The sequence below is a fragment of the Trachinotus anak genome, unplaced genomic scaffold, assembly GCF_046630095.1.
Source record: "Trachinotus anak isolate AG129_WGS33_773 ecotype Australia unplaced genomic scaffold, CSIRO_AGI_Tana_v1 ptg000008l, whole genome shotgun sequence".
NCBI classification, from domain to species: Eukaryota; Metazoa; Chordata; class Actinopteri; order Carangiformes; family Carangidae; genus Trachinotus; species Trachinotus anak.
Window position 1 is genome coordinate 1,153,634 of NW_027273859.1, and position 17,751 is coordinate 1,171,384.

The following is a 17,751-nucleotide window of genomic DNA, read 5'->3' on the forward strand; positions in this document are numbered from 1 at the left end:
TACTGTTTGATATCTGCCGACGTCAAAAACTCAAAAGCTTCACCAAAAACGCACAATTGAACAGTATTCACTCATCTGAGTCATTTTAAGCTGACTGTATCCTAAGATTACTGTTTGATATCTGCCGACGTCAAAAACTCAATAGCTTCACCAAAAACGCACAACTGAACAGTATTCACTCATCTGAGTCATTTTAAGATGACTGTATCCTAAGATTACTGTTTGATATCTGCTGACGTCAAAAACTCAAAAGATTCACCAAAAAACGCAAAACTGTTGATTCTGAACAGTATTCACTCACATACAGTCATGTTAAGCTGACTGTATCCTAAGATTACTGTTTGATATCTGCCGACGTCAAAAGCTTCACCAAAAATGCACAACTGTTGATTCTGAACAGTATTCACTCACATACAGTCATGTTAAGCTGACTGTATCCTAAGATTACTGTTTGATATCTGCCGACGTCAAAAAATCAAAAGCTTCACCAAAAACGCACAATTGAACAATATTCACTCATCTGAGTCATTTTAAGATGACTGTATCCTAAGTTTACTGTTTGATATCTGCCGACGTCAAAAACTCAAAAGCTTCACCAAAAACGCACAACTGAACAGTATTCACTCATCTGAGTCATTTTAAGATGACTGTATCCTAAAATTGCTGTTTGATATCTGCCGACGTCAAAAGCTTCACCAAAAACGCACAACTGTTGATTCTGAACAGTATTGACTGTATTAAGTCATTTTAAGCTGACTGTATCCTAAGATTACTGTTTGATATCTGCCGACGTCAAAAACTCAATAGCTTCACCAAAAACGCACAACTGAACAGTATTCACTCATCTGAGTCATTTTAAGATGACTGTATCCTAAGATTACTGTTTGATATCTGCTGACGTCAAAAACTCAAAAGATTCACCAAAAAACGCAAAACTGTTGATTCTGAACAGTATTCACTCACATACAGTCATGTTAAGCTGACTGTATCCTAAGATTACTGTTTGATATCTGCCGACGTCAAAAGCTTCACCAAAAATGCACAACTGTTGATTCTGAACAGTATTCACTCACATACAGTCATGTTAAGCTGACTGTATCCTAAGATTACTGTTTGATATCTGCCGACGTCAAAAACTCAAAAGCTTCACCAAAAACCCACAACTGAACAGTATTCACTCATCTGAGTCATTTTAAGATGACTGTATCCTAAGATTACTGTTTGATATCTGCCGACGTCAAAAACTCAAAAGCTTCACCAAAAAACGCAAAACTGTTGATTCTGAACAGTATTCACTCACATTCAGTCATGTTAAGCTGACTGTATCCTAAGATTACTGTTTGATATCTGCCGACGTCAAAAACTCAAAAGCTTCACCAAAAACGCACAATTGAACAATATTCACTCATCTGAGTCATTTTAAGATGACTGTATCCTAAGATTACTGTTTGATATCTGCCGACGTCAAAAGCTTCACCAAAAACGCACAACTGAACAGTATTCACTCATCTGAGTCATTTTAAGATGACTGTATCCTAAGTTTACTGTTTGATATCTGCCGACGTCAAAAACTCAAAAGCTTCACCAAAAACGCACAACTGAACAGTATTCACTCATCTGAGTCATTTTAAGATGACTGTATCCTAAAATTGCTGTTTGATATCTGCCGACGTCAAAAGCTTCACCAAAAACGCACAACTGTTGATTCTGAACAGTATTGACTGTATTAAGTCATTTTAAGATGACTGTATCCTAAGATTACTGTTTGATATCTGCCGACGTCAAAAACTCAAAAGCTTCACCAAAAACGCACAACTGAACAGTATTCACTCATCTGAGTCATTTTAAGATGACTGTATCCTAAGATTACTGTTTGATATCTGCTGACGTCAAAAACTCAAAAGATTCACCAAAAAACGCAAAACTGTTGATTCTGAACAGTATTCACTCACATACAGTCATGTTAAGCTGACTGTATCCTAAGATTACTGTTTGATATCTGCCGACGTCAAAAGCTTCACCAAAAATGCACAACTGTTGATTCTGAACAGTATTCACTCACATACAGTCATGTTAAGCTGACTGTATCCTAAGATTACTGTTTGATATCTGCCGACGTCAAAAACTCAAAAGCTTCACCAAAAACCCACAACTGAACAGTATTCACTCATCTGAGTCATTTTAAGATGACTGTATCCTAAGATTACTGTTTGATATCTGCCGACGTCAAAAACTCAAAAGCTTCACCAAAAACGCACAATTGAACAGTATTCACTCATCTGAGTCATTTTAAGCTGACTGTATCCTAAGTTTACTGTTTGATATCTGCCGACGTCAAAAACTCAAAAGCTTCACCAAAAAACGCACAACTGTTGATTCTGAACAGTATTCACTCACATTCAGTCATGTTAAGCTGACTGTATCCTAAGATTACTGTTTGATATCTGCCGACGTCAAAAACTCAAAAGCTTCACCAAAAACGCACAACTGAACAGTATTCACTCATCTGAGTCATTTTAAGATGACTGTATCCTAAGATTACTGTTTGATATCTGCCGACGTCAAAAACTCAAAAGCTTCACCAAAAAACGCACAATTGAACAGTATTTACTCATCTGAGTCATTTTAAGATGACTGTATCCTAAGATTACTGTTTGATATCTGCCGACGTCAAAAACTCAAAAGCTTCACCAAAAAACACAAAACTGTTGATTCTGAACAGTATTCACTCACATACAGTCATGTTAAGCTGACTGTATCCTAAGATTACTGTTTGATATCTGCCGACGTCAAAAGCTTCACCAAAAACGCACAACTGAACAGTATTCACTCATCTGAGTCATTTTAAGATGACTGTATCCTAAGATTACTGTTTGATATCTGCCGACGTCAAAAACTCAAAAGCTTCACCAAAAACGCACAATTGAACAGTATTCACTCATCTGAGTCATTTTAAGATGACTGTATCCTAAGATTACTGTTTGATATCTGCTGACGTCAAAAACTCAAAAGCTTCACCAAAAACGCACAACTGAACAGTATTCACTCATCTGAGTCATTTTAAGATGACTGTATCCTAAGATTACTGTTTGATATCTGCCGAAGTCAAAAACTCAAAAGCTTCACCAAAAACGCACAATTGAACAGTATTCACTCTTCTGAGTCATTTTAAGATGACTGTATCCTAAGATTACTGTTTGATATCTGCTGACGTCAAAAACTCAAAAGCTTCACCAAAAACGCACAACTGAACAGTATTCACTCATCTGAGTCATTTTAAGATGACTGTATCCTAAGATTACTGTTTGATATCTGCCGACGTCAAAAACTCAAAAGCTTCACCAAAAACCCACAACTGAACAGTATTCACTCATCTGAGTCATTTTAAGATGACTGTATCCTAAGATTACTGTTTGATATCTGCCGAAGTCAAAAACTCAAAAGCTTCACCAAAAACGCACAATTGAACAGTATTCACTCATCTGAGTCATTTTAAGCTGACTGTATCCTAAGTTTACTGTTTGATATCTGCAGACGTCAAAAACTCAATAGCTTCACCAAAAACGCACAACTGAACAGTATTCACTCATCTGAGTCATTTTAAGATGACTGTATCCTAAGATTACTGTTTGATATCTGCCGACGTCAAAAGCTTCACCAAAAACGCACAATTGAACAGTATTCACTCATCTGAGTCATTTTAAGATGACTGTATCCTAAAATTGCTGTTTGATATCTGCCGACGTCAAAAGCTTCACCAAAAACGCACAACTGTTGATTCTGAACAGTATTGACTGTATTAAGTCATTTTAAGCTGACTGTATCCTAAGATTACTGTTTGATATCTGCCGACGTCAAAAACTCAAAAGCTTCACCAAAAACGCACAACTGAACAGTATTCACTCATCTGAGTCATTTTAAGATGACTGTATCCTAAGATTACTGTTTGATATCTGCTGACGTCAAAAACTCAAAAGATTCACCAAAAAACGCAAAACTGTTGATTCTGAACAGTATTCACTCACATACAGTCATGTTAAGCTGACTGTATCCTAAGATTACTGTTTGATATCTGCCGACGTCAAAAGCTTCACCAAAAATGCACAACTGTTGATTCTGAACAGTATTCACTCACATACAGTCATGTTAAGCTGACTGTATCCTAAGATTACTGTTTGATATCTGCCGACGTCAAAAACTCAAAAGCTTCACCAAAAACCCACAACTGAACAGTATTCACTCATCTGAGTCATTTTAAGATGACTGTATCCTAAGTTTACTGTTTGATATCTGCCGACGTCAAAAACTCAAAAGCTTCACCAAAAAACGCACAACTGTTGATTCTGAACAGTATTCACTCACATTCAGTCATGTTAAGCTGACTGTATCCTAAGATTACTGTTTGATATCTGCCGACGTCAAAAACTCAAAAGCTTCACCAAAAACGCACAATTGAACAATATTCACTCATCTGAGTCATTTTAAGATGACTGTATCCTAAGATTACTGTTTGATATCTGCCGACGTCAAAAGCTTCACCAAAAACGCACAACTGAACAGTATTCACTCATCTGAGTCATTTTAAGATGACTGTATCCTAAGATTACTGTTTGATATCTGCCGACGTCAAAAACTCAAAAGCTTCACCAAAAAACGCACAATTGAACAGTATTTACTCATCTGAGTCATTTTAAGATGACTGTATCCTAAGATTACTGTTTGATATCTGCCGACGTCAAAAACTCAAAAGCTTCACCAAAAAACACAAAACTGTTGATTCTGAACAGTATTCACTGACATACAGTCATGTTAAGCTGACTGTATCCTAAGATTACTGTTTGATATCTGCCGACGTCAAAAGCTTCACCAAAAACGCACAACTGAACAGTATTCACTCATCTGAGTCATTTTAAGATGACTGTATCCTAAGATTACTGTTTGATATCTGCCGACGTCAAAAACTCAAAAGCTTCACCAAAAACGCACAATTGAACAGTATTCACTCATCTGAGTCATTTTAAGATGACTGTATCCTAAGATTACTGTTTGATATCTGCCGACGTCAAAAACTCAAAAGCTTCACCAAAAAACGCACAATTGAACAGTATTTACTCATCTGAGTCATTTTAAGATGACTGTATCCTAAGATTACTGTTTGATATCTGCCGACGTCAAAAACTCAAAAGCTTCACCAAAAAACACAAAACTGTTGATTCTGAACAGTATTCACTCACATACAGTCATGTTAAGCTGACTGTATCCTAAGATTACTGTTTGATATCTGCCGACGTCAAAAGCTTCACCAAAAACGCACAACTGAACAGTATTCACTCATCTGAGTCATTTTAAGATGACTGTATCCTAAGATTACTGTTTGATATCTGCCGACGTCAAAAACTCAAAAGCTTCACCAAAAACGCACAATTGAACAGTATTCACTCATCTGAGTCATTTTAAGATGACTGTATCCTAAGATTACTGTTTGATATCTGCTGACGTCAAAAACTCAAAAGCTTCACCAAAAACGCACAACTGAACAGTATTCACTCATCTGAGTCATTTTAAGATGACTGTATCCTAAGATTACTGTTTGATATCTGCCGACGTCAAAAACTCAAAAGCTTCACCAAAAACCCACAACTGAACAGTATTCACTCATCTGAGTCATTTTAAGATGACTGTATCCTAAGATTACTGTTTGATATCTGCTGACGTCAAAAACTCAAAAGATTCACCAAAAAACGCAAAACTGTTGATTCTGAACAGTATTCACTCACATACAGTCATGTTAAGCTGACTGTATCCTAAGATTACTGTTTGATATCTGCCGACGTCAAAAGCTTCACCAAAAATGCACAACTGTTGATTCTGAACAGTATTCACTCACATACAGTCATGTTAAGCTGACTGTATCCTAAGATTACTGTTTGATATCTGCCGACGTCAAAAACTCAAAAGCTTCACCAAAAACCCACAACTGAACAGTATTCACTCATCTGAGTCATTTTAAGATGACTGTATCCTAAGTTTACTGTTTGATATCTGCCGACGTCAAAAACTCAAAAGCTTCACCAAAAAACGCACAACTGTTGATTCTGAACAGTATTCACTCACATTCAGTCATGTTAAGCTGACTGTATCCTAAGATTACTGTTTGATATCTGCCGACGTCAAAAACTCAAAAGCTTCACCAAAAACGCACAATTGAACAATATTCACTCATCTGAGTCATTTTAAGATGACTGTATCCTAAGATTACTGTTTGATATCTGCCGACGTCAAAAGCTTCACCAAAAACGCACAACTGAACAGTATTCACTCATCTGAGTCATTTTAAGATGACTGTATCCTAAGATTACTGTTTGATATCTGCCGACGTCAAAAACTCAAAAGCTTCACCAAAAAACGCACAATTGAACAGTATTTACTCATCTGAGTCATTTTAAGATGACTGTATCCTAAGATTACTGTTTGATATCTGCCGACGTCAAAAACTCAAAAGCTTCACCAAAAAACACAAAACTGTTGATTCTGAACAGTATTCACTCACATACAGTCATGTTAAGCTGACTGTATCCTAAGATTACTGTTTGATATCTGCCGACGTCAAAAGCTTCACCAAAAACGCACAACTGAACAGTATTCACTCATCTGAGTCATTTTAAGATGACTGTATCCTAAGATTACTGTTTGATATCTGCCGACGTCAAAAACTCAAAAGCTTCACCAAAAACGCACAATTGAACAGTATTCACTCATCTGAGTCATTTTAAGATGACTGTATCCTAAGATTACTGTTTGATATCTGCTGACGTCAAAAACTCAAAAGCTTCACCAAAAACGCACAACTGAACAGTATTCACTCATCTGAGTCATTTTAAGATGACTGTATCCTAAGATTACTGTTTGATATCTGCCGAAGTCAAAAACTCAAAAGCTTCACCAAAAACGCACAATTGAACAGTATTCACTCTTCTGAGTCATTTTAAGATGACTGTATCCTAAGATTACTGTTTGATATCTGCCGACGTCAAAAACTCAAAAGCTTCACCAAAAACGCACAACTGAACAGTATTCACTCATCTGAGTCATTTTAAGATGACTGTATCCTAAGATTACTGTTTGATATCTGCCGACGTCAAAAACTCAAAAGCTTCACCAAAAACCCACAACTGAACAGTATTCACTCATCTGAGTCATTTTAAGATGACTGTATCCTAAGATTACTGTTTGATATCTGCCGACGTCAAAAACTCAAAAGCTTCACCAAAAACGCACAATTGAACAGTATTCACTCATCTGAGTCATTTTAAGCTGACTGTATCCTAAGTTTACTGTTTGATATCTGCAGACGTCAAAAACTCAATAGCTTCACCAAAAACGCACAACTGAACAGTATTCACTCATCTGAGTCATTTTAAGATGACTGTATCCTAAGATTACTGTTTGATATCTGCCGACGTCAAAAACTCAAAAGCTTCACCAAAAAACGCACAACTGTTGATTCTGAACAGTATTCACTCACATTCAGTCATGTTAAGCTGACTGTATCCTAAGATTACTGTTTGATATCTGCCGACGTCAAAAACTCAAAAGCTTCACCAAAAACGCACAATTGAACAATATTCACTCATCTGAGTCATTTTAAGATGACTGTATCCTAAGATTACTGTTTGATATCTGCCGACGTCAAAAGCTTCACCAAAAACGCACAACTGAACAGTATTCACTCATCTGAGTCATTTTAAGATGACTGTATCCTAAGATTACTGTTTGATATCTGCCGACGTCAAAAGCTTCACCAAAACTGCACAACTGTTGATTCTGAACAGTATTGACTGTATTAAGTCATTTTAAGATGACTGTATCCTAAGATTACTGTTTGATATCTGCCGACGTCAAAAGCGTCACCAAAAACGCACAACTGTTGATTCTGAACAGTATTCACTCATCTGAGTCGTTTTAAGATGACTGTATCCTAAGATTACTGTTTGATATCTGCCGACGTCAAAAACTCAAAAGCTTCACCAAAAACGCACAATTGAACAGTATTCACTCATCTGAGTCATTTTAAGCTGACTGTATCCTAAGATTACTGTTTGATATCTGCCGACGTCAAAAACTCAATAGCTTCACCAAAAACGCACAACTGAACAGTATTCACTCATCTGAGTCATTTTAAGATGACTGTATCCTAAGATTACTGTTTGATATCTGCTGACGTCAAAAACTCAAAAGATTCACCAAAAAACGCAAAACTGTTGATTCTGAACAGTATTCACTCACATACAGTCATGTTAAGCTGACTGTATCCTAAGATTACTGTTTGATATCTGCCGACGTCAAAAGCTTCACTAAAAATGCACAACTGTTGATTCTGAACAGTATTCACTCACATACAGTCATGTTAAGCTGACTGTATCCTAAGATTACTGTTTGATATCTGCCGACGTCAAAAACTCAAAAGCTTCACCAAAAACCCACAACTGAACAGTATTCACTCATCTGAGTCATTTTAAGATGACTGTATCCTAAGATTACTGTTTGATATCTGCTGATGTCAAAAACTCAATAGCTTCACCAAAAACGCACAACTGAACAGTATTCACTCATCTGAGTCATTTTAAGATGACTGTATCCTAAGATTACTGTTTGATATCTGCCGACGTCAAAAGCTTCACCAAAAACGCACAACTGAACAGTATTCACTCATCTGAGTCATTTTAAGATGACTGTATCCTAAGATTACTGTTTGATATCTGCCGACGTCAAAAGCTTCACCAAAAACGCACAACTGAACAGTATTCACTCATCTGAGTCATTTTAAGATTACTGTATCCTAAGTTTACTGTTTGATATCTGCCGACGTCAAAAATTCAAAAGCTTCACCAAAAACGCACAACTGAACAGTATTCACTCATCTGAGTCATTTTAAGATGACTGTATCCTAAGATTACTGTTTGATATCTGCCGACGTCAAAAACTCAAAAGCTTCACCAAAAAACGCAAAACTGTTGATTCTGAACAGTATTCACTCACATTCAGTCATGTTAAGCTGACTGTATCCTAAGATTACTGTTTGATATCTGCCGACGTCAAAAGCTTCACCAAAAACGCACAACTGTTGATTCTGAACAGTATTGACTGTATTAAGTCATTTTAAGATGACTGTATCCTAAGATTACTGTTTGATATCTGCTGACGTCAAAAACTCAAAAGCTTCACCAAAAACGCACAACTGAACAGTATACACTCATCTGAGTCATTTTAAGATGACTGTATCCTAAGATTACTGTTTGATATCTGCCGACATCAAAAACTCAAAAGCTTCACCAAAAACGCACAACTGAACAGTATTCACTCATCTGAGTCATTTTAAGATGACTGTATCCTAAGATTACTGTTTGATATCTGCCGACGTCAAAAACTCAAAAGCTTCACCAAAAAACGCAAAACTGTTGATTCTGAACAGTATTCACTCACATACAGTCATGTTAAGCTGACTGTATCCTAAGATTACTGTTTGATATCTGCCGACGTCAAAAGCTTCACCAAAAACGCACAACTGTTGATTCTGAACAGTATTGACTGTATTAAGTCATTTTAAGATGACTGTATCCTAAGATTACTGTTTGATATCTGCTGACGTCAAAAACTCAAAAGCTTCACCAAAAAACGCAAAACTGTTGATTCTGAACAGTATTCACTCACATACAGTCATGTTAAGCTGACTGTATCCTAAGATTACTGTTTGATATCTGCCGACGTCAAAAACTCAAAAGCTTCACCAAAAACGCACAACTGAACAGTATTCACTCATCTGAGTCATTTTAAGATGACTGTATCCTAAGATTACTGTTTGATATCTGCCGACGTCAAAAACTCAAAAGCTTCACCAAAAACGCACAATTGAACAGTATTCACTCATCTGAGTCATTTTAAGATGACTGTATCCTAAGATTACTGTTTGATATCTGCCGACGTCAAAAGCTTCACCAAAAACGCACAACTGCTGATTCTGAACAGTATTGACTTTATTAAGTCATTTTAAGATGACTGTATCCTAAGATTACTGTTTGATATCTGCCGACGTCAAAAACTCAAAAGCTTCACCAAAAACGCACAATTGAACAGTATTCACTCATCTGAGTCATTTTAAGATGACTGTATCCTAAGATTACTGTTTGATATCTGCCGACGTCAAAAGCTTCACCAAAAACGCACAACTGCTGATTCTGAACAGTATTGACTGTATTAAGTCATTTTAAGATGACTGTATCCTAAGATTACTGTTTGATATCTGCTGACGTCAAAAACTCAAAAGCTTCACCAAAAACGCACAACTGAACAGTATTCACTCATCTGAATCATTTTAAGATGACTGTATCCTAAGATTACTGTTTGATATCTGCCGACGTCAAAAACTCAAAAGCTTCACCAAAAACGCACAACTGAACAGTATTCACTCATCTGAGTCATTTTAAGATGACTGTATCCTAAGATTACTGTTTGATATCTGCCGACGTCAAAAACTCAAAAGCTTCACCAAAAAACGCACAACTGTTGATTCTGAACAGTATTGACTGTATTAAGTCATTTTAAGATGACTGTATCCTAAGATTACTGTTTGATATCTGCTGACGTCAAAAACTCAAAAGCTTCACCAAAAACGCACAACTGAACAGTATTCACTCATCTGAGTCATTTTAAGATGACTGTATCCTAAGATTACTGTTTGATATCTGCCGACGTCAAAAACTCAAAAGCTTCACCAAAAACGCAAAACTGTTGATTCTGAACAGTATTCACTCACATACAGTCATGTTAAGCTGACTGTATCCTAAGATTACTGTTTGATATCTGCCGACGTCAAAAACTCAAAAGCTTCACCAAAAACGCACAACTGTTGATTCTGAACAGTATTCACTCACATTCAGTCATGTTAAGCTGACTGTATCCTAAGATTACTGTTTGATATCTGCCGACGTCAAACGCTTCACCAAAAACGCACAACTGTTGATTCTGAACAGTATTGACTGTATTAAGTCATTTTAAGATGACTGTATCCTAAGATTACTGTTTGATATCTGCTGACGTCAAAAACTCAAAAGCTTAACCAAAAACGCACAACTGAACAGTATTCACTCATCTGAGTCATTTTAAGATGACTGTATCCTAAGATTACTGTTTGATATCTGCCGACGTCAAAAACTCAAAAGCTTCACCATAAACTCACAACTGTTGATTCTGAACAGTATTCACTCATCTGAGTCATTTTAAGATGACTGTATCCTAAGATTACTGTTTGATATCTGCCGACGTCAAAAACTCAAAAGCTTCACCAAAAAACGCACAACTGTTGATTCTGAACAGTATTCACTCACATTCAGTCATGTTAAGCTGACTGTATCCTAAGATTACTGTTTGATATCTGCCGACGTCAAACGCTTCACCAAAAACGCACAACTGTTGATTCTGAACAGTATGGACTGTATTAAGTCATTTTAAGATGACTGTATCCTAAGATTACTGTTTGATATCTGCTGACGTCAAAAACTCAAAAGTTTCACCAAAAACGCACAATTGAACAGTATTCACTCATCTGAGTCATTTTAAGATGACTGTATCCTAAGATTACTGTTTGATAACTGCCGACGTCAAAAACTCAAAAGCTTCACAAAAAAACGCACAACTGTTGATTCTGAACAGTATTCACTCACATTCAGTCATGTTAAGCTGACTGTATCCTAAGATTACTGTTTGATATCTGCCGACGTCAAAAACTCAAAAGCTTCACCAAAAACGCACAACTGAACAGTATTCACTCATCTGAGTCATTTTAAGATGACTGTATCCTAAGATTACTGTTTGATATCTGCCGACGTCAAAAACTCAAAAGCTTCACCAAAAAACGCACAACTGTTGATTCTGAACAGTATTGACTGTATTAAGTCATTTTAAGATGACTGTATCCTAAGATTACTGTTTGATATCTGCTGACGTCAAAAACTCAAAAGCTTAACCAAAAACGCACAACTGAACAGTATTCACTCATCTGAGTCATTTTAAGATGACTGTATCCTAAGATTACTGTTTGATATCTGCCGACGTCAAAAACTCAAAAGCTTCACCAAAAAACGCAAAACTGTTGATTCTGAACAGTATTCACTCACATACAGTCATGTTAAGCTGACTGTATCCTAAGATTACTGTTTGATATCTGCCGACGTCAAAAACTCAAAAGCTTCACCAAAAACGCACAACTGAACAGTATTCACTCATCTGAGTCATTTTAAGATGACTGTATCCTAAGATTACTGTTTGATAACTGCCGACGTCAAAAACTCAAAAGCTTCACCAAAAAACGCACAACTGTTGATTCTGAACAGTATTCACTCACATTCAGTCATGTTAAGCTGACTGTATCCTAAGATTACTGTTTGATATCTGCCGACGTCAAACGCTTCACCAAAAACGCACAACTGTTGATTCTGAACAGTATTGACTGTATTAAGTCATTTTAAGATGACTGTATCCTAAGATTACTGTTTGATATCTGCCGACGTCAAAAACTCAAAAGCTTCACCAAAAACGCACAATTGAACAGTATTCACTCATCTGAGTCATTTTAAGATGACTGTATCCTAAGATTACTGTTTGATATCTGCCGACGTCAAAAACTCAAAAGCTTCACCAAAAAACGCACAACTGTTGATTCTGAACAGTATTCACTCACATTCAGTCATGTTAAGCTGACTGTATCCTAAGATTACTGTTTGATATCTGCCGACGCCAAAAGCTTCACCAAAAACGCACAACTGCTGATTCTGAACAGTATTGACTGTATTAAGTCATTTTAAGATGACTGTATCCTAAGATTACTGTTTGATATCTGCCGACATCAAAAACTCAAAAGCTTCACCAAAAACGCACAACTGAACAGTATTCACTCATCTGAGTCATTTTAAGATGACTGTATCCTAAGATTACTGTTTGATATCTGCCGACGTCAAAAACTCAAAAGCTTCACCAAAAAACGCAAAACTGTTGATTCTGAACAGTATTCACTCACATACAGTCATGTTAAGCTGACTGTATCCTAAGATTACTGTTTGATATCTGCCGACGTCAAAAGCTTCACCAAAAACGCACAACTGTTGATTCTGAACAGTATTGACTGTATTAAGTCATTTTAAGATGACTGTATCCTAAGATTACTGTTTGATATCTGCTGACGTCAAAAACTCAAAAGCTTCACCAAAAATGCACAACTGAACAGTATACACTCATCTGAGTCATTTTAAGCTGACTGTATCCTAAGATTACTGTTTGATATCTGCCGACGTCAAAAACTCAAAAGCTTCACCAAAAACGCACAACGGAACAGTATTCACTCATCTGAGTCATTTTAAGATGACTGTATCCTAAGATTACTGTTTGATAACTGCCGACGTCAAAAACTCAAAAGCTTCACAAAAAAACGCACAACTGTTGATTCTGAACAGTATTCACTCACATTCAGTCATGTTAAGCTGACTGTATCCTAAGATTACTGTTTGATATCTGCCGACGTCAAACGCTTCACCAAAAACGCACAACTGTTGATTCTGAACAGTATTGACTGTATTAAGTCATTTTAAGATGACTGTATCCTAAGATTACTGTTTGATATCTGCCGACGTCAAAAACTCAAAAGCTTCACCAAAAACGCACAACTGAACAGTATTCACTCATCTGAGTCATTTTAAGATGACTGTATCCTAAGATTACTGTTTGATAACTGCCGACGTCAAAAACTCAAAAGCTTCACCAAAAAACGCACAACTGTTGATTCTGAACAGTATTCACTCACATTCAGTCATGTTAAGCTGACTGTATCCTAAGATTACTGTTTGATATCTGCCGACGTCAAACGCTTCACCAAAAACGCACAACTGTTGATTCTGAACAGTATTGACTGTATTAAGTCATTTTAAGATGACTGTATCCTAAGATTACTGTTTGATATCTATTGACGTCAAAAACTCAAAAGCTTAACCAAAAACGCACAACTGAACAGTATTCACTCATCTGAGTCATTTTAAGATGACTGTATCCTAAGATTACTGTTTGATATCTGCCGACGTCAAAAACTCAAAAGCTTCACCATAAACTCACAACTGTTGATTCTGAACAGTATTCACTCATCTGAGTCATTTTAAGATGACTGTATCCTAAGATTACTGTTTGATATCTGCCGACGTCAAAAACTCAAAAGCTTCACCAAAAAACGCACAACTGTTGATTCTGAACAGTATTCACTCACATTCAGTCATGTTAAGCTGACTGTATCCTAAGATTACTGTTTGATATCTGCCGACGTCAAACGCTTCACCAAAAACGCACAACTGTTGATTCTGAACAGTATGGACTGTATTAAGTCATTTTAAGATGACTGTATCCTAAGATTACTGTTTGATATCTGCTGACGTCAAAAACTCAAAAGCTTCACCAAAAACGCACAACTGAACAGTATTCACTCATCTGAGTCATTTTAAGATGACTGTATTCTAAGATTACTGTTTGATATCTGCCGACGTCAAAAACTCAAAAGCTTCACCAAAAAACGCAAAACTGTTGATTCTGAACAGTATTCACTCACATACAGTCATGTTAAGCTGACTGTATCCTAAGATTACTGTTTGATATCTGCCGACGTCAAAAACTCAAAAGCTTCACCAAAAACGCACAACTGAACAGTATTCACTCATCTGAGTCATTTTAAGATGACTGTATCCTAAGATTACTGTTTGATAACTGCCGACGTCAAAAACTCAAAAGCTTCACCAAAAAAACGCACAACTGTTGATTCTGAACAGTATTCACTCACATTCAGTCATGTTAAGCTGACTGTATCCTAAGATTACTGTTTGATATCTGCCGACGTCAAACGCTTCACCAAAAACGCACAACTGTTGATTCTGAACAGTATTGACTTTATTAAGTCATTTTAAGATGACTGTATCCTAAGATTACTGTTTGATATCTGCCGACGTCAAAAACTCAAAAGCTTCACCAAAAACGCACAATTGAACAGTATTCACTCATCTGAGTCATTTTAAGATGACTGTATCCTAAGATTACTGTTTGATATCTGCCGACGTCAAAAGCTTCACCAAAAACGCACAACTGCTGATTCTGAACAGTATTGACTTTATTAAGTCATTTTAAGATGACTGTATCCTAAGATTACTGTTTGATATCTGCCGACGTCAAAAACTCAAAAGCTTCACCAAAAACGCACAATTGAACAGTATTCACTCATCTGAGTCATTTTAAGATGACTGTATCCTAAGATTACTGTTTGATATCTGCCGACGTCAAAAGCTTCACCAAAAACGCACAACTGCTGATTCTGAACAGTATTGACTGTATTAAGTCATTTTAAGATGACTGTATCCTAAGATTACTGTTTGATATCTGCTGACGTCAAAAACTCAAAAGCTTCACCAAAAACGCACAACTGAACAGTATTCACTCATCTGAATCATTTTAAGATGACTGTATCCTAAGATTACTGTTTGATATCTGCCGACGTCAAAAACTCAAAAGCTTCACCAAAAACGCACAACTGAACAGTATTCACTCATCTGAGTCATTTTAAGATGACTGTATCCTAAGATTACTGTTTGATATCTGCCGACGTCAAAAACTCAAAAGCTTCACCAAAAAACGCACAACTGTTGATTCTGAACAGTATTGACTGTATTAAGTCATTTTAAGATGACTGTATCCTAAGATTACTGTTTGATATCTGCTGACGTCAAAAACTCAAAAGCTTCACCAAAAACGCACAACTGAACAGTATTCACTCATCTGAGTCATTTTAAGATGACTGTATCCTAAGATTACTGTTTGATATCTGCCGACGTCAAAAACTCAAAAGCTTCACCAAAAACGCAAAACTGTTGATTCTGAACAGTATTCACTCACATACAGTCATGTTAAGCTGACTGTATCCTAAGATTACTGTTTGATATCTGCCGACGTCAAAAACTCAAAAGCTTCACCAAAAACGCACAACTGTTGATTCTGAACAGTATTCACTCACATTCAGTCATGTTAAGCTGACTGTATCCTAAGATTACTGTTTGATATCTGCCGACGTCAAACGCTTCACCAAAAACGCACAACTGTTGATTCTGAACAGTATTGACTGTATTAAGTCATTTTAAGATGACTGTATCCTAAGATTACTGTTTGATATCTGCTGACGTCAAAAACTCAAAAGCTTAACCAAAAACGCACAACTGAACAGTATTCACTCATCTGAGTCATTTTAAGATGACTGTATCCTAAGATTACTGTTTGATATCTGCCGACGTCAAAAACTCAAAAGCTTCACCATAAACTCACAACTGTTGATTCTGAACAGTATTCACTCATCTGAGTCATTTTAAGATGACTGTATCCTAAGATTACTGTTTGATATCTGCCGACGTCAAAAACTCAAAAGCTTCACAAAAAAACGCACAACTGTTGATTCTGAACAGTATTCACTCACATTCAGTCATGTTAAGCTGACTGTATCCTAAGATTACTGTTTGATATCTGCCGACGTCAAAAACTCAAAAGCTTCACCAAAAACGCACAACTGAACAGTATTCACTCATCTGAGTCATTTTAAGATGACTGTATCCTAAGATTACTGTTTGATATCTGCCGACGTCAAAAACTCAAAAGCTTCACCAAAAAACGCACAACTGTTGATTCTGAACAGTATTGACTGTATTAAGTCATTTTAAGATGACTGTATCCTAAGATTACTGTTTGATATCTGCTGACGTCAAAAACTCAAAAGCTTCACCAAAAACGCACAACTGAACAGTATTCACTCATCTGAGTCATTTTAAGATGACTGTATCCTAAGATTACTGTTTGATATCTGCCGACGTCAAAAACTCAAAAGCTTCACCAAAAAACGCAAAACTGTTGATTCTGAACAGTATTCACTCACATACAGTCATGTTAAGCTGACTGTATCCTAAGATTACTGTTTGATATCTGCCGACGTCAAAAACTCAAAAGCTTCACCAAAAACGCACAACTGAACAGTATTCACTCATCTGAGTCATTTTAAGATGACTGTATCCTAAGATTACTGTTTGATAACTGCCGACGTCAAAAACTCAAAAGCTTCACCAAAAAACGCACAACTGTTGATTCTGAACAGTATTCACTCACATTCAGTCATGTTAAGCTGACTGTATCCTAAGATTACTGTTTGATATCTGCCGACGTCAAACGCTTCACCAAAAACGCACAACTGTTGATTCTGAACAGTATTGACTGTATTAAGTCATTTTAAGATGACTGTATCCTAAGATTACTGTTTGATATCTGCCGACGTCAAAAACTCAAAAGCTTCACCAAAAACGCACAATTGAACAGTATTCACTCATCTGAGTCATTTTAAGATGACTGTATCCTAAGATTACTGTTTGATATCTGCCGACGTCAAAAACTCAAAAGCTTCACCAAAAAACGCACAACTGTTGATTCTGAACAGTATTCACTCACATTCAGTCATGTTAAGCTGACTGTATCCTAAGATTACTGTTTGATATCTGCCGACGCCAAAAGCTTCACCAAAAACGCACAACTGCTGATTCTGAACAGTATTGACTGTATTAAGTCATTTTAAGATGACTGTATCCTAAGATTACTGTTTGATATCTGCTGACGTCAAAAACTCAAAAGCTTCACCAAAAA